The following is a 19553-nucleotide window of genomic DNA, read 5'->3' as shown; positions in this document are numbered from 1 at the left end:
TAGGCACATAATTTTTGAAGCGCTCCCACACCAAAGCCTGGAGAAATATCGTATTGGCGTAGCATTCAATCTTCATAAATCCATTAGAAATGCTGGAGTCTATAACCAAGGAGTCCAGGTTAGAGTACAAAGAACCCAAGAATAGACTTCCTATGGGAAGTTGTTCACCTTGAGCCATCTTAATGACAAAAGGGATTACAAATGGCTTTAACAAAGTTCCGATGTCTTCAAACACGTCCCTGGACAGCCATGAACACAAGAAAGCAGCAATAGATAACATACCGTTAGGTTCATCAAGAGGGGTATCTCGTGGCCACCAGTGTGTTAACCAGTGGGCGTAACAACCTTTGCCAGACGCCTTATTAATTCTCTTCATCTCGACTGTCAAGATGTTGGAAACTGATGTTTCCTCTGCTGAAAGCTCTTCAGGGAAGTTACCCGTGATTGGGAGATGCAGCAAAGCAACTACATCCTCCAAAGTAATGGTAAACTCTCCCCATCTGCATATGAAGGTGTGAGTTGGAATGCACCAGCGAGCAAGAAGAGCTAGAATACCTCGCGCATCATGAAAAATGAACAAATCTCCAGATGTTTGGATAGCCCTGGTTACCTGTGCTCTATCCAACATAGCTCTAACACGAGGAAAACCCAACATATGTCTCGCCCATACATAGAATTTTTCTAAAGATCGTCGAGAAAGCTTGAATTCTATAATGGACGCAAGAAAAAGTCCTCGTTCAAGACAGAATCGAATAGCTGCTCGAGGAGTCACTAATTTCTTTTTAACAACCTCTCTGGGATTTATCAGAAGGCGAAATGTTGGAGATTGAAGACGTTTTTCAGTTCCCTGCTGAACCGCGAAAAATGCATCATCTATATTTGGAACGTTTTTAAGCCCAGGAGTCTCTTCTTCTTCTTCACCAGCGGAAGTCTCATACATGCATGTATCGTCTCTGGAGGCATCATTTTCCTAGGAGTCAAACATCCTTGCGAAGTAGATGTAATGTGCACAAAGCATTCTACTTCAGTGTATCATCATACAAGGTGCAAACTTCGACAATATGATGGAGTTATATAATCTGACAACATAATACTTATGCAGACATCTACAAAAATGGTAATTCTTAACTCTTACCTCTTTATAATTTCACTAACACAGTAATTATGATATAATAGTTAACATTCCAAATTAGTTCGTTCTTTGAAACCTGCAATAACGAACAAAGCATTATCATTTGAAAATCAGAATTGATTTTCATAAAATCATGAGCATAATTTTCATAGAATAAACATCCACAATTGGGCTATGAAATTTACACCAAGACAATATTTTATCATAAATAAATTGTCTAATTTCGAGGGTTACTCAAAACCCATGTTTTGATTTTACGAAATAATAATTAACGTGAATAACTCACGTAAATTTTCAATTTTTTTTTAATTTAACGTGAGAAAACTCACGTAAATAAATATATGGCATTATATTTTATATAATATGTCACGGTTTCATAATAAAAAAGAATCTTTTCCTTCGTATGGGCATTTTCTTTGAAACGAAGGTTTATTTCGGTTTTGTGAAAAGTTCACACCTTTTAAAATAAAGTTTTGGTTTCCATGAAAGCTCATAAACAAAATTTTCAACAAAATCTCTCTCAAGTTAGGGATTATTGCTAGTCTCTTGAACTAATGATCGAACGAACATACGTTTAATAAAATAAGGGTTTTCAACAAAACTCACACTCATATATACACATGTATATAATTTTAACATGATCAAAGCATGAACAACTCATGAACTCAGGAAAAAAAAACAAAAAAACTCACCTGATCGGTGCCGGCCGGAATATGGACGGACAGTGGACGTACGGCGCCGACGATCAACAACTCCGGCGAAAATATCCCTGATCTCTCTTGTGCTCGGACGTGAGGATGAAGAAGGGATGAAGGTGGTGGACAGTTGTGTGCAGGAAAAAAAAGGATTAATTCCCTTTTATATCAATTTTTATTTCCAAAACCTAATTTCACAAGGATTTCCTTATTTGGGCCCGACCCGCGAATCCTAAACCGACCAAGGTTCCACCATCAAATCAGCGGTTCTACACCGATTTATGCTCGTTGGGTGACGCTCTATTATGCCATTGGGGTTTTCATTCAAAGCATGGTTTGCTCATTCAGTCAAAATCCGGTAACGTCTTATCTTATGACTAAGTTCAATTACTTATTTTATCTGTAACTGGAAAATCACCATTCAGTGCTGAGTGAGGAACATGACTGTCCCTCACTAAGCAGGGGACTTAATGTAGATGGTGGATTTTTCGATAAGGGTTAAAATCTACAAACCATAATTATACATGCTCCTGATCCGGCAACCATATGAGTATTGAGGATCATGTCTCTCATTAAAGCATGAAAGCTCATGCCATAAAATCTCTGACTGAGAAGGCTCTCTCTCAGAGTTTATGTAGATGTATAGTCTCTCAGCTGAGGAAACGACACATCTCATGAATACTGATCAATATCATTAATTATTTCTATATAGAATCGAAAGATTGGACGGCTCCTAGACAGCATGCCTGCTAGTATAGAGCAACAACGTCTTCAGGATGCAACAACGTTTTCCCTGACTATATAGGAGAGACATGACGTTTCAACAAGCTCATATCTCTCAATCCTCAGATAATTAATGCTCCTAGACAGCATGCCTGCTAGTATAGAGACATTAGTTAATTATCTATAATCGTTAACTGGATATTCAACAATATTCTACGATTCTTCGTAATATTTCATCACTTCAATTTGTGGTTCTTCCCAGCAGAATTCCATGGGTTAGTGATAAATATTCAACTTACATGCATCATCGAGTAAACCCTGATTAAAATGGTGCAAGTGTACTCAGCAATAATGCACAAACGAGCACCTGAATGCGCAAACGAGCATTCAAAAAACACGAAGGAATGATGAACCTATGAAAAATAGGATGAAAATAGTAAATATTAAAATATTAATTGAGGCGCTAGGGACTGGGCCCACCGGCCGGCCAATCGTGCCGTGGCCAGTCCCATGCCCAATTTTACATCTTATCATATTTTCATCATTTTCCTTGATTTCATGAAAATCTCTTCATTTGAGCAAATATGCTTCGTTTCATGATATTTCCCTAAACCCGTGAAAAATAATATAAAATTAGGGAAAACTCATGGGACCGGCCCCTAGCCGGCCGGTCATGCCCTAACCGGTCCCACACATCCCTTACTCTGTTATTATTATTTTTTATGTTTCCCTCATCTCATGGAAACTCCTTGATTTCAACAAATTCCTTGGTTTCAACAAACTCCTTGGTTTTATGATATTTCCCTAAAATCATGAAAGATATTATAAAATTAGAAAAAGTGCCTTGGGACGGGCCCTTTGGCCGGCCGGCCATGCCTTGGTCATAGCCGGTCCCACACTTCATGACTCCCTATTATTTTATTATTATTTCCATGATCTCATGGAAATTCCCTACCTTCATGAAATTCCTCAGTTTTTGCATGATATTTCTCTCACATCAGGGAAAATACATAAAATTATATAAAATTGGGAAAGGTGTTGCGGGACTGAGCTTGGTAGCTGGCCGGCCGTGCCCTAGCCATGGCCGGTCCCACACCTTGCCATCCCTTATTTTATTAATTATTTTCATCATCTCCTGAATTTTTCCTAGTTTCAGCAAAACTCTGAATCCTTCATATTTTCTCGAAATATTGCTTAAACGTGCATCAGAAAATATCGAAACTCTCAGGACTGATACACTGACATTATGGTAACACGGGCATGTCTCCTTGATCGACCAAGGCCGGCCCTAAGGCTTGCAAATAGCCGGTCCCATATGTTTTAATAATTTTGACTTAATTTGCTCAATTGCTCATATTGGGTCCAAACTTCTCAAACGACTGGGAGTTTGCTCAAACGACCATCAGCTGGTCCCACGACCACCAAGCACCGGTTCCATGACCCCTTGGTCGGTCCCTCATCTGTCCATAATCAGGTTTTACTACCTAACGCTCACACGAGCATTGTTATAATAAATGATTAAACCAACATTTAATCATCCTTTCACCAACTGGTCTTCAGGAGACTTTGGTATTTTGCTCATCCGAGCATCTGGGCGTTACATGGTCGGCTCGTCATCCCATGTAGTCGGTCCCTCCTTCACTCTGTAGTCGATTTTCAATAAATCATCAATTGATCAAAATTAGGGTTTCGAATCCAGAGCTCTACAGCAACATAATTCTGAGCAGATTCAAACACTAATAATTTTATGCTGATCCCGTGATCAACACCTTTATTATTATTATGCTCGGCCTATAATATTTTATTTGGTCCTTCCACCAACAATTCATCAGATGAGCAACATTTGCTCAGACGAGCAATATTTGTAGACCAAGTAATATTGGTTCAACTATCAATATTCAATAATTCAGCAGCACAGTTTGCTCGTCTTAGGTTATCAACATTTATTCGACAATGAAACCTTTGTCTCAACGGACATGTTCAATTCTTGAGTCTCAGAACATTTGCAATTCACGTTCGACTCAACAATACAAGGACTCATCGTCCCATAAAGTCAGCAACTGACTCCACAATCACGAGATGTAAATCGTGTCACATGGGGGGTATTAACTAGGGTTTCGGTCTGGCGGTCTACGGAACGTGTGTTCATACACACGACGAGAATGTGAGCAAGTCGTGCAATCAGTTGGAGGAGTTAGTGAAGTAGTGGGTGGAAGATTAACCAAGTCTCCGCACGATGAGCAACTGGTTTTAACATGATTTCCCACTTCCCCACTCTTTAACTCCGGAAACTGTCACACTTAATGGGATCATGGTGTTTTCAATTCAGCAATATAAAAGGCCTCTGAATCATGATTATAAGGGACAACATTCGTCTCCACAAGAAGTTCTCGACAAGTTCATACAGACGATCTTTCGTATACACGAACTCACCGTCTGAGCAATCACTCTCAACTGAGTAAATTCAATCATTCAGAACTTTACTACGTAGAATACACAACACACCTAAAATCTCATATCACCATTTATCTCACACATTTCTTAGCTTCCTTCCTACATATCAACCCATCCTCTCTTGTGACCGAATTGACTCTGGAACGACCATTGTCTTGGTTTAGGCCGGAGTCCTACAGATTGATCTCTCGAACTTAAAGCACTCCCTTCTTGTAGTGCATCTATGTGAGGTTCAACATTTCGCTCGGTTCAAGGAGTCTCCGCATGGTAGTCTCCTCAATTCCGTAAAAACCAGCAAATTGTTTTCTCCATCTACACTACGCAACTAATCAATCCAATCTATCAAAAGATAAACCGATTATAGTTGGATCCCCAACCGATCAAATTCTGTGCACACCAAAGATTGTGAACTCAAGAAATCTTCTTTGTCTTCAAATCTTCTTAGATCTTCAATAAACACCTGCATACAAACAACTTGAATCTCTTGTGATCAATCACACACAGAATGGAGTCTGTTAACGATGGATTATCACAAGACGTCTTTAGATCTACAAACAGTCTAAAGATCCCCGTCGGTGCTTCGATCTAGTTTGAGTGAATCTTATATCAGAAGAGAAGATTCTCAAGGATAAAAAAAAGGTGCAATCAAAGTTAAACAACCGTAAGTCAATCAAATCAATCGAAAACTAATAATAACTACAATTATCTAGTTTCCACCAACGGTACTGGTAGAGATTCTCAATCCCAAAGAAGTCTTTAAAACGAGCGGTCGTAAGAGATTTCGCCTAATTAGGTTACTTTTCTCTCCGAATAGACGACTCCACCAGTAACAACACAACTAGGTAGTTTTGCTGGCTCTGAGGATTAGTTTGCTCGAAATGAAAACTTCAATATTTGTAGACCAAGGAAATTTGGACACCAAGGAATTTCCAAAACTGAATATTCTCAAAGATATGCAATAAAGCCAAAATAGGTTTTCATAATTCCTGGAAATTCACTGTCCAAATATTGACCGAAATCTCAGTAGAAAATCTCCAATTAGTAAATGCACATTACCAATTTTTATTTTCTAAAGATATGCATTTAATTGATGGAAATTAAAAGCATATAAAATAAAAAAAATTAATTAAAAGATTCTCAAATTATTTCAAGCCGGGATTCTCCTTTAGTTATTAAGGAATATCTTTGAACAATAATAGATAAGAAAAACTGCACATGTTCAAAGTATGTCGACATATTTACTTTGTAAATCCTTTTTCATATTTACAATCTTGGAACCGATTTTCCACACTTCCAAACGAGTTTAGAATTGGTTCATCTGATTTCCAAGAATTATGTGATTGATCAAAAACATTCAATCACCATTCATGGGTTTAACGGTTCTACCAAACACAAGTTCGGTTCTACTTGCAAGTGGATACTAGGATCGGTTACACTAGTTTTCATAAAATGGCTAACTAAGTACCAGGATCAGTTACCACTATCTCATGGTATTACTTGTGATCGGTTGCACAAGTTATATGATTGGTTACACCAATGACTAAAACTTTTTAACCTACTACAAGGATCGATTACATCTTGTGATTAGTCCCACCAAGTTTTAGTATCGGTTACCAATGACTAGGAATGGTGACACCAATTACAAATATCGATCATACCATCTCAGGTGATTACTTAAGATTGATTTTACTAATAAAAGTCATACCGATACATAAGTCAGGCATTGTGAATAGTTTTACTAAGATACATAAACAAGTTATGAGCGGTTATACTAAACACACATATTGGTAATACAAAGATTTGCAATGAATAACAATACCAATAAGCCTAGCAATTTCCCTTTCGATTCACGAAACAAGTTTACGAATTGTACTTCCTTTAAACGAATGTAAAACATTGTTTCCTAGGAAGAAATCTTCACCCATATCCATACATAATCACAATAGCATTCATATGATTATGTCGGTGTATTATATATGAAGTTCAAAAGATAGGCGTTATACTTCGTATTATAATTCCTTAATGCTACGTCTAACTAGAGTATAATCATTCACAGCTTCGCAGTTATGTTTTCAATTAATATAGCACGACTTGAAAGATACATTAGGAATGAAACAGTTCAAGCCAAAATATTGCTAACCTCAAGAGGAAGGATGATGTCGTCGATGTAGCTCTTTACTTCTTCACATTCTTCAAGGCTTCGAGTAATACTTGTAAGTCTCATATCCTAATAACTTTCTAGCTAACCTATACGAAGTTGACTCTAGTAAATAATCAAGTGACTCTTTAAATGAATTTTGATACACTAAAATATGACAACCAAACTTGACATACCAATGCTTGGTGGGTTCATCCGAGAAATGCTCTAACAATCTCCCCCTTGGTCAATTTTAGTGACAAAACTCTTACATCATATGGATAAACAAATTACAAGAATTCATTACTCATACGCTTGATTCCAAGTTTCAACAGCACAATAACCTGCATATATTCAATCCATAAATGCCGTTGTTGACATTATAATAACAAATCTAATACTCCCCCTAAAGGTGAGATATGTAGATTTTCAATCCGCACATCTTTGTTATTTCCTCTTGTAGTCCATATAACTACAAATCATCATATGATATGTTTCTACCCCTTAGTCAATGCTTTACTCTTTCGTTAGATATAACGTTTTAGCACCATTGTCCTTTCCTTAGTGAATCACATCACTTGTTTACTCCATATATTTCTTCCCCTTTTTGTCACAAAATGACAAAGGTACGAGCAAATAAAGGACGAACTGAAAGGATCTTCCAAATCTAAAAGACTTGCATAACCTATAAGAGTTAAGCACGAAGGTTTCACATACCATTTTAGATAACCAATATCAAAACCGAAACTACAAAGTAATTTTATTTTGATATGTTATCAAGGAAACAATTACCCGAAGCAATTTTTCCTAATAGTTTAGAAAATTAAAAATTGACTAAGCACCTTAGTTCTTTTGCTAAACCGATTGTACAAATACAATCGCTTGTTTGATAAGACCAAAATAAAGATCAGAATTAACTCTATTTTCTCATTAGGTTCTAATTATTCGAACAATAACTTAGACCTTTCACTTTAAACAAGACAAGTACTAGGTTAGTTAACTAGTATTTCTTGTTAAGGCATTCAATTAGACTTGAATAACCGAATCCTCCACTTTGATAAGTCTAAGTGTCTAACTAAGATCAGAATTAATTTAGTTTCTCTTATCCGGAATCGAATTGGACTAAACCAATGATCCCGAAAACCTTTTTGTTAAGCCATAAACAATTCATACAAACCAAATAAATCAACTGACATAATTATTTATCTTAACCGGAAGTAATTGAAACAAACATCGACATTAAAGCACCGCAATTGCATCGAAATTTCATTAAGCCTAATCAATTGAAACCAAACAATAAAGCAAGATAACAATAGTTCTTCTAAACCAGAAACAATTGAATCACACACACATCCATACACAAATAATGGAATAAACATCAATTGTATCGAAATTTTGTTAAGCAAAAGTAAAATATATGCAATAAAATCAGGCTTTTCTTAAACAGGAAAAACGATTAACTAACAAATTGGTCACCTCAAATTCTGCATCCTCTTCTCCCCAGAAAGATATATCATTAAGCGCAAGTTCACATTAAACTCTCCCCCGTTGTGTTGTCATCCTCTTGCAAGACAAAAGAACAACAACAAAAGGCAACATTTACCAGAGAAAGGTTGAAAATCGGTTTTAACTAATGCGATGCAAAAATTGAAAACCCGAAACACATATTCTTTTATGCTAAACCAAAAACGATTCAACATATTGTGACTTTTCCACACACGAGTTTCAATCGGAACCCCTTATGATCCTTTGAGAAAGCCTACCAACATGGGCTAGAACTCAATCCCGCTAAATCAAAAAGTCACCCAAACCACAAGGGTTCACATAATATGAGATCGAATATTAAGGTTATGAAAACCGAAATCAAACATCCCATAAACACATAGCAATAATATAGAGCACTTAAGCACATGATATGTAAAAGAAAAACTATCACACGATAAATTATAAAATAATAATTTTATTGATCATTTTCTGTTTGTATGATCAGTTAATATTCTGACAAAAAAAAATCATAAATAAGATAATTTTATTTAAAATAGACCTTATACAATTATTGAAAGAAATCAAAAATTGATGTCTATTTTTCTTTGATTAGAACCCTTTATGATCTTGGGATCTCTTACGCTGGATAGGAATAGTTCTTTGAATTCCCTAAAGAGATCCTTGATTGAAGAATAATTCCTCAACCTTGTGGAAGTTGGGTTCATCTTCGTTTACTCTCTTGGAGAGTAAGGCTAGTTGCTTGAGAATCTGGGCTTGAACAAGTAACGATTTCTCAAGACTACGTTTCAATAGTAAAACTTCCATCTTAGTTTGTGCACAAGTTCGAGACATCTTGTGAAACTCCTTTTCATAATCGATCAGGAAAGATGAATGATTCGCATTCATGTAGGAGATGGTTCCTTTTTCATTGAAGTTATGAAGTCCGAAAGACTCACCGACCAATTTTTCAGCATACCTTTCTGAAACCCTTGCAGAAAGCTTTGCATGGTAATCTGTATTGTACATGATTCCTTGTTCCAAAAATCTCAACGATTACCGAATCTTTATGTACCAATAGTTTCCAAAAGCTTGTTCATTGATTATGGAAATCAAATATTCTTCCTTAATATGGAATAATCGAAATTTATCAATATTAAGGTTTTTAAGGAAAGGCATTCTTGTGAATATTTTCGTAAACCTTGCAAGTTTTAAACTATTATGCAATATACACTGTACTCATCAAACATATGTTTGAGCAATTCATGAGAAAGTGTATTTCTCAAAAGATACTAGGTATCAGTTTGAGACAGATTATTTTTTACAGGAGTAATGATAAATCTCCCCTTATCTTTTCTCTTAAGAACCTTATTCCTTTTGGTGGACATCCTAAACTTATCATAAAAATGCTATCATCAAGATATTTATGTGTTACCTTAAGACGATGTGTTGATGATCTGGATGATTTTTCATGCTTCTTTATGTTTTGCTCCATAGTCTTCTTGGGAATCCACCTCCAAGTGTTTCCAGTCTTCAGATCTTCTTTCTTTCTGTGATGAATAATTTTTTTTGAATTTTTTAAACTAAGATGATCAGTCTTATGTAAGATGTTTCTTGAAGAAGATTTCAAATTACATCCTTGACTAGAATTGGTTTTGTCAGAGTTTGAACAAGACAATCGTTGACATTCTTTAACAACATTTCATTTGATTCCACAATGATCTCATAGTTTGTGATGATGTCTATGATGATGTTGAAAACTCTGATGTGAGCTATTCATCTTGGAATTTTCAGAGAATAACAATGCACTTCTAGAAGATGAAACTTTCTTTCGAGAGTTTTTAATGCCATTTCTCTTCCTTTTTGAGAGAAGGATTAGATCAGAATTATTGGATTTTTCCAAGGAGGATGTATCCGACTGATTTTCTGATATCAAAGATTTCATTTCATCTTTAAGACAATTGACATGATCTGTGACTGTCTTTAGCTCAGAGTCATATGATATTTTTAAGGAATTGTATTCATCTGCAGCTGTTTTTCCCAAGTTCTCAACCTTTTTTTCTTGATCAATATGTTAGAGCATTGCTCGGTCGAACTCGCATGCGTTGCTATCTCAAGCATGTTTGTCAATGTTAGTGATCAAAACTATAAGTCTTGATTTCTAGTCTATTATAACTAAGGTCTCGGACTAGGATAGAAAGTGTAGTTGAGCTCAAGAACTCCATGACAATCATCATGCAAGACGAAGGACTACTCAAGGAACCGGTGGATCTTCATCGACTAAAAGGTATGTGGAGACTTGAACTTATCTATCACTCAAAAGTCTATTTATCTCCTATTTTGAGACAAAAGTCGTTTTGCTATATAGACTTAGATTATACACATTTGCTATTTCGAGCCGTGTTTTGAAATATGTGTTGGTAAGCTTTCGCTTTAGCCAAGTTCATCTTTACCTAGTGACGAAAGTCATGACAAGTTTCAATCACTTTGAAAATTGCTTGCTTTGACGAAAAATAGTTTGTAAATAACAGCTATAGAATATCAACGTCCTCTAAGAATGTTTCAATGATTGAAATGAGAGTTTAGATTATATAACCATTGAAGGATATAAGCATTGTTGTGGAAACACATATATGTATAAGTCCTTATTCCTTCAACTGAAGTTTGCGAACATTGTTTATCAAGAGAACCGAAATGGTGGCGTGAGCCAAGTCCGCAAACTCAGTCCGCGAACTGGCGAAAGTTCTCGTCCTGAGAAATTCTGCTGGAGTTTGTGAACTCCGTCCGGGAACTTAAGTCCGCGAACCCAGTATGCGAACTCGAGTAGGTTATATCTAAAAACGATGTTTGTGAACTTATTCTTATATAAAATAAGGAATGCAAATTGCAAACCGTGGCTATATAGTTCATGAACCGATTCGAGTGAATCAAATCGTTTTTGCTTCAATTGTGTCTTGTGTAGTTACATAAGATTTCCTTGCAATTGAACAACTCTCTAACTAGTTTATTTGAGTCACTTGAACTAGTTATGGTGAAGAAGAATATGGTTGATATGAAAGTGATCATATGGCTAACCATTTGGTTGACTATTGTTGAACCAACGAATGTACAAGTTTGGGTACGGTTACACAAGCCTATAAACGTGCATTTCATTTGTGTGTAACAAGTAAGTTTTCGATCTAACAGTTGAAAGATATTAGCTTGAATCTCATCAGGTTTTCATCTAACAGTGAATATTGAATGCTTTGTTACCAAGCTAACATTGATAGAAAACCCTGATTTGAAAGACTATATAAGGGAGATCTCTAGCAACTAGGAAACCTAATCCCCACACCTTCTGTGTTATACTAGTTATGCTAAGCTATAGTCGATTATCCTTTAACCTTTGGCTTCTTCTTCTAAACCAGGTTAACGACTTAAAGACTTCATTGGGATTGTGAAGCCAGACCGATACTACTTTCTTGTAGTTGTGTGACATGATCTTGTTGTTTCTATCGTACGATTACTATTGTAATAATTGGCTTGAGATTGATATCTCCGATAGGAAAGATATAAAAGAAATCACAAACACTTCGTCTCATCGTTTGTGATTCTGCAATATCTTTTTTCGTTGCGTCGATTAAGATTATTGTGTGGTGATTGATAATACTAGGTTGTTCTTCGGGAATATATAAGTCCGGTTTATCAATTGGTTCCTGTTCACCTTGATTTATCAAAAGACGGAACAAAACTCGTAGGTATATTCGTGGGAGACGGATTTATCTATTACCGTAGATTTTTCCGTGTGATACAGATTTGTGTATTAAAGTCTTCGAATTTGGTTCGTAGCAACTTTTAGTTGTGGGTGGGATCATCTAAGAGAATCAAGTACGTAGCATCCTGCTGGGATCAGAGACGTAGGAGCATAACTGTACCTTGGATCAGTGTGAGATTGATTGGGGTTCAACTAGAGTCTAGAACGAAGTTAATTTGGAGTAGGCTAGTGTATGTAGCGGCTTAATACAGTGTGTGTTCAATCTGGACTAGATCCCGGAATTTTTTTGCATTTGCGGGTTCAACCGAACAATGCTCTAAAAAATACAGGGGTCGGTGGGTTCAACCGAGCAATGCTCTAACAAATACAGGAGTCTAGTTATTAGTTATGCTACCTCTCTTTGAATTCTCCCTGGCATGTACATCTACCATTCAAATTCTACCTCAACGGCAGAACAAACCAAGCCGCAATTGCATAAAAAATAGCTAATGGACCATAAGATTCATAGCAGCGCAATAAAAAAACAAATAACACAACAACGTTGTAATATTTAAACAAGTAATACCATGATAATTACTAACTTATACCAGATTAGGGAACCAACCTTTCGCAGTTCCACAGGTTCCGCCCCAAGTCCAACCTCTGTCACAACCTTCATAATATTGTCCTCCCCCCAGCTTCATAAAGGAAACAAAAGGAAATTCATTTAATTCAAACTAGAAATATTTAATTGCTAATCTTGTTGAAAGCTAAAAATTGTTGAAGGACAAAGAAAAAGATAAACTTAGAAACAACTGAAACTATTGAATGTGGGTACAACTTATACCAATCTTATCTAAGCTTATATCAATGTGGGTACACCTTACACCAATCTTAGAAACTATTGAACATAAACAGGAATCTAAAAGTTAGGTTAATTAAAATTCTACACCAAAATTCCTACAACTGAAGCACTAAAACAGTAATAAGTTGTTAAAGTATACATCTCATTCTCCCATTGAGATGAGATCAAGTCACTAACAAAGTGCACAGTTAACAAAAGTTACACCGAAAATAAGAAAGTAAAAACACCCCAGTAAAGTCAAATCTAAAGTACGGAAAACCAAACCCAGAGACTGTAAGGCAGGAAGAAAAGAACAAAGAGGCAAATGACTTGCTTGGGAACAAATTCAATTTTACGATCATGTTTGCCTAACATGAGTAATAGACACGGTTCTCTAACCTTATGAAACTGAATCTTAAAGTAGATTTATATAAAATCCTCAAGTATACACAGGAAAATATGCATCAAATTCCCAAACTGTGACTAGATAACAATATGTATCAAAATATCTAGTTAGTAACGTAGTTAAACTACCTTCCTTCTTAGCATCATTTCAAACTGGTCCTCCCAAACATCATATTAACCAAACTAATTATGCACTCCTTAGATTTGGGACGGAGGATACAATTTTACTTTTCAGTGGAATTCAACAAGATAGCTTTGAGATAAGGCATAAAAACATCATAATATTATTGCAATTGCTCCTACAGATGCGTGGCTAAAAATAAAAGAAAACTACAATGGTGAAACATGACAATGAAGTTTTTTGATATCTACTTTACAACATCATCTGTAATTTACAAACAAAATGAAACGAGAAACTGAGAAAGTTAACTGAATTGAAGAAGCTAAGGTTACAAAACTTACTACCCACAACTCATCATCACAACCTTTCTAGATTCTACTTCCTCAAAAAGCTATCCAGACAACTACTTAACACTCAAAGTCAGCCTACTCATATTCTCTCATAAATTTTCTTATAGACCCTAGTAGTTGTAAGAAAAAGAATTACACCCAAGAGATCCAAAAGAGTACTATCTCTGAATTCTCAATAACTGATCATAGTACTCTACTGATTTCAACTAATTTCCTTGAAGAAAAAGCACTTGAAACATGGTATATCAAATACATCTCTATAAACAAATCGATCTCTATAAACTAACCAATCTACTAAGTAAAAGTAAGAAAACAACTAATCTAAATCAGAACCAAACATGCAAGGAAATTTTTTACAACAAACCTAAATCAAATCAGCAGAGATAGATTCGGAGTTTCAAGTGTAATACCAAATCAAACTTCACAAATCTCACTCCATGTTTAGATCGCGTACGCCTGCAGACAAACCATATTGAAATCAAAAATCAAAACAACTACAAAATCAATCCAAATTTCAAATCTCAACTACAAAATCAACCCAAACAAGAGGGGAACCAATTGAATCCTAACTGAATCCAAATAAAATTAACGATCTCTACAGACGGAGAAGATTTTGACATCGTTCCTTAAATTTTCTATGGGTTGAGAAAAATCGAGAGCAGCTCTAGAGGGAGAGAGACAGAGTGAAAATGAGAAAAGAGGACTGAGAATTCGAGGAGTAGACAATAGGTTTTGCAATTGGACCTCCAAAAATTATGTGGGCTTTCTTATTTTCCTCTAATAGACCTGAAGGTCGCGGATTCGAGCCACGCTCACCCCAATTGTTTTTTAAAAATCTATCAAAAAAGCTTAATGGATAGATTTTTCATCACAAAATAATGTTGAAAGTAGTCAAATGCTCAAATTGTAAGATCACGCTTTTTAAAATGATCGAGACAATACGACAACAAGTTCACTTGTGTGATTGATATGGATACATGATCGAGAAAATACAACAACAAAGTGTGTTACCTGATAATAGGTTCGGTAATAACCAAAATCTATAGGATCACTATCAAGTATTACGGAGCTAACGTACTGGTGTATTTTACTTAATTATAATAACAATTATAATGCAGAAATTAAAGTAAAAGACACAACACAAGGAAACCGCAAATGCAGAAAAATCTCGTTATTTAGGGAAAAAAACACACACCATTTCCGGAAATCAAAGTACATAAAACGTTGTTTAGGGAAAATCGGTTTTTTTATACGAGCGTTTAAACGGTTAAATAGAAAGTGTAAAAGAATTCTGATCTAAAATTCCTATCTGACGGTTATAAGGTGCGTGAAAACAATTATAACGGGTCTAATAATGTTGTTACAATGTTTTTTATATATTGTTTTGAAATTTTAATTGTAATTTTGTAATCTGTAATTTAAAGAATAAAGAATCGTAAGACAATATTTTATATTCTTTTTTTTTCTTAAAAAACGGTTATAACTGGTTTGCAAACGGGAAAAATGGTATAAAAAACTTGCGTTGAAAATGTTATTTAGATGGGAAAAAAAAGTAAAATTCAATTTTAAAAAAACAGTTATAACATGCATAAAAACGGTTATAACGAGTTTAAATAACGTTGTTATTTCCCATTTATCAGTGATATATAGATACGGGTATCGGTGACCCTCACAGACACGCTACATAGACGTGACCGTTTTAACGGTCGTTTTCTCGAAAATAACATCCGTTTTTCAAACCTTGGTTTTAGGCCACAAAACAAACAAATGGGCTGGACTCTACAAGGACAAGCCCAAACAGAATACACATACGTATCATTAGTACAAAACAAGGTTTGGCTAAATTTTCCTGTGTTAGTGGTGGTCAGGATTTGTCCACACAAAGATAAATCAAGGGTTATGGTTCTCCTGACCACCCTCTACAACTCGCACGCATGGCATTAATTCCAATATTATGAATGAAAAATGAATAATCAAGTCAAGATATGGATTTTCAAAAATTATAACGGAGAGGTTCGAACTCATGACCTATTGTGTCATAAGAGTGGCCTCTAACCAGTGTTCCACCTTGGTTGGAATTCATAGACAAGATAAATCAATGGTGGTGGTTTGTTCAACTTAAATATCATAATTGCTTTATTAATTAGTGCTTCACTAAATGCACATAATAAATAATCTGTTCATTATTAAGTGTTCTTTAATTAGTGTTTCACTAATAGCTCATAATAAATGACTAATCATTTTTTAATTATAAATGTTTTCTTAATTAATTATAATATTTATTTCAATTAATAAGTAATTTTGACAAATAATATCAATAGACATTTTTGGCGACAATGAGTAGTAGAAGAGGTGGAAGCCGAAAGATTAGTGGTGGTTAAGGGCAGAGACAAGCACAATTATATATATTTTTGTGCTTTTATCTTAAAATGGGATACAAAGTCCATTTTTCACATGTATCCAACTTGCCAAGAATTTTTTCTTCCTCTTTCCTCAAAATCCTGGCTCCGCCCCTGATTTGTGGTGGAAGAAGTAGTGACGGTGAGTGCTGGTGAGTAGTGATGGACAATATTAATTTTATGTTGTCGTTACAACATCGATAACATCGTAGTGTGGAAGATGTGGTCGGTTGTTTTTAACACTTTTGATAAATGAAGGTACCATATATTTCAGGGATGATATCATACAAGACAATATTTTCATGATCTTAGTTGGATCACCCAAATGGTACCCCTGTTATCTTTGGTACTATATCGTATAAATCATGACTTTTTAATGTTAAAATAAAATTGATTGCAATACAAAAAAGAATATATACACGGAAAAAAAATAATGAAACTAATCAATTGACGACATTTTGTTCAATCTAAACCTCATACATGGCATTTGTGATTGAAAATTAGAATTGCGTCCAACAACCTACATGGGGTGGGCGGCAGTGATGATGGCAGTGGTGGAGTCAAAAATTGACATTGAGGAGGCCTACTTTTTTAAAAAAGAAACATGTAAATTTTGGTGGACTAAACCATAAATATATATGAACAAAGTACTATTTATAAAATAAACTAAAACATTTATGTAGTTATTAAAAATTTAAGGGGTTAGAGCCAGGTTAGTCAACCCTTGGCTCTGCCACTAGGTGGTGGTGGATAAAAAAATGGATTCATATGGTTTTATGGTGGTGGCGGGTATTGGTGAACAAAAACATATTATGCTAATTTCGTAACGCCAATATGTAACGTTATATTATAAAGTATAACACGTGGTTGATCATTCTAATGTTAAAATAAACTCGATAAAACACATGTCCATTTTGAAAAATTGGTGCAATCAATTGCCATGTTATGTAATAACTAAACGAACGACACGAATCAAGATCAGAACATATGAAATTATTTATTATCAATTTTTCTATGTAAAAAGTGGTCAGGATTTGTCGTTGGCAAAGATAAATTTACCGATGGGGTTTGTTCAACTTAACCATTTTTCAATGTTTTATTAATTAGTGTCTCATTGATTTTTCATAATGATTAATTAAATTTCTATTATAAATGTTCCTTGAATAATCTAACATAAATACATAATTTTATTAATAAATAATTTTACTAAAAACTATATTAATTCTAACGGTGGTGGGTGTTTGTGAATCGTGGGTACGGTAACATTACTATTGGTGGAAGAAATAGTGGCGGCGGATGGTTTTTATGGTGGTGGGTGTTGGTAATAGTAGTGGATAATAATAGGTTTTGAAATTTACTGAGTTTTATTGACCGAGTAAAAAACAAATCTTCACAAAACATGCAACATTGTATCGTGAAAGATGTAATTGGTTGTTTTTAGCACGATTGATAAGGACAAAAACCAAATATTTCGAGGATGATACCGGAACGTATAAGACAATATGATCATGAATGTTGGATCACCGAGACGGTATCCGTCTTATGTAAAGGCAAATGGTATACCCACGTAAGAGAACATTATCGCTCTCTCAAGTACTATTACATTGTTTTTCCTGAAAAACCATAATGTCGGATTGTTTCGCGACAACTACCTACAAAGACAACAACGTACTTTCACTCAATTCCCGATATAAAATCTTATTGACCGGGAAACTGTATTTACATTCTAAAATATTTGTTTGAAAATTATGTTTGTTCATCAAATCATCATAAAAAACTTTAAATCATAAATCTAAATTTTTCCGCCGATGTTTATAGAATATTTTTTATATTTTACATTCTCAAATCATGTGACCTCTTGATTACAAATCAACAATATCAAATTACGGATCAATATGTATAGGTTTCATTCACTAGGTTAGAAGGTATAGTAGATACAGATGGATAGATCACACAAAGCAGAACATGACTGAGAATAGTTCAATAATTTGGTCAAGAATTAAGGTCAAAAATTTAAGATTAACTTTATATAGGACTAATTAGATCGGCTTCGATGGGAGCCGATTAAAATATGGATTAATAATAATTTCCACGTAAGACAATTGCAAAACATAGTTTGGCTAACTCTGCCTATGTAAAGAGTGGTCAAGATTTGTCCTTCCTTAATTGCTATGTTATGTGAGAAGAAGGTGATATCTAACATTGAGGTACAATTCAAATATATTAGATTCACACCATTTACAACTGGACGCCTTGAAAAATCTGACGTGTTGTTATTATTATTACAATTAAGGGATACATTGACCACAGTTGCGCAAATATCTCACTTCGCAAATGATTGGTGTTGCATGTACTGTCAAATTAATTAAGGAAATAAATATAGTTTCCTTAGTTACAACACATTTCCCATATTCTATTACAATTTTAAACCCTTATCATCTAAAACACCACAAGAAACAAGATTTTTGCAGATGTACAGAACATGAAGAGCTTCATTCAAAGTGAGAGTCTTGCCAGAAGTGAGCTTGAGCCCAACTTTGCTTTTTCCTACCCGAAGCTGTAGATAAGTTACCCAAATAGAGTTTCTCACCTTCCCCTACCTTATTATGAGAGGTGAACATATCTCTGTTTCCACAGACATGTTTGGTAGCACCAGAGTCTACCGACCAGTCTATCATATTTGTTACCAAATTTACTTCAGACACCGTGCCAGAAAATTCATCTTTGTTGTTTTCAACCAAGTTAACATTATTTTTCTTTTTAAGGTCCTTACGGTTTCTACAGTGAACCGCCATATGTCCAGGATTTCCGCAAGCATAGAAATCACCTTCAAGGCCAGAAGCAATGTCCGGAGTATTTTGGATATAGTAACTTAGACGCGATGTAAGACTTATGTTCTTTTTTTTTTTAGTTTTTCCACAATCTATTTATTTAAGAAAAATGAGCATTGCAAATACATAACATCAACAAAAATTGGAGAGTATGTGTTTGACAATAATGGATACTGATGGTTTGGAAACGACAAAAGAAAGGAATTGTTGTAGAAGAATTGTTGGGATATACAACGGATTACTTGAT

General features: G+C 35.0%; 1 long non-coding RNA gene across 1 annotated transcript; it reads right to left on the bottom strand.

Moving 5' to 3' along the window:
* Positions 1-12813: 12813 nt before the first annotated feature.
* On the bottom strand, positions 12814-14786 carry LOC113308761. Its single transcript, XR_003340046.1, has 3 exons — positions 14647-14786; positions 14487-14532; positions 12814-13054 (listed from the first exon to the last, which is right to left on the bottom strand). It is a non-coding gene; the product is annotated as an uncharacterized LOC113308761 (long non-coding RNA).
* Positions 14787-19553: the final 4767 nt, after the last annotated feature.

Source organism: Papaver somniferum, chromosome 9 (genome assembly GCF_003573695.1).
Source record: "Papaver somniferum cultivar HN1 chromosome 9, ASM357369v1, whole genome shotgun sequence".
Classification (NCBI taxonomy): Eukaryota; Viridiplantae; Streptophyta; class Magnoliopsida; order Ranunculales; family Papaveraceae; genus Papaver; species Papaver somniferum.
This window is presented reverse-complemented; position numbering and strand designations above follow the sequence as displayed.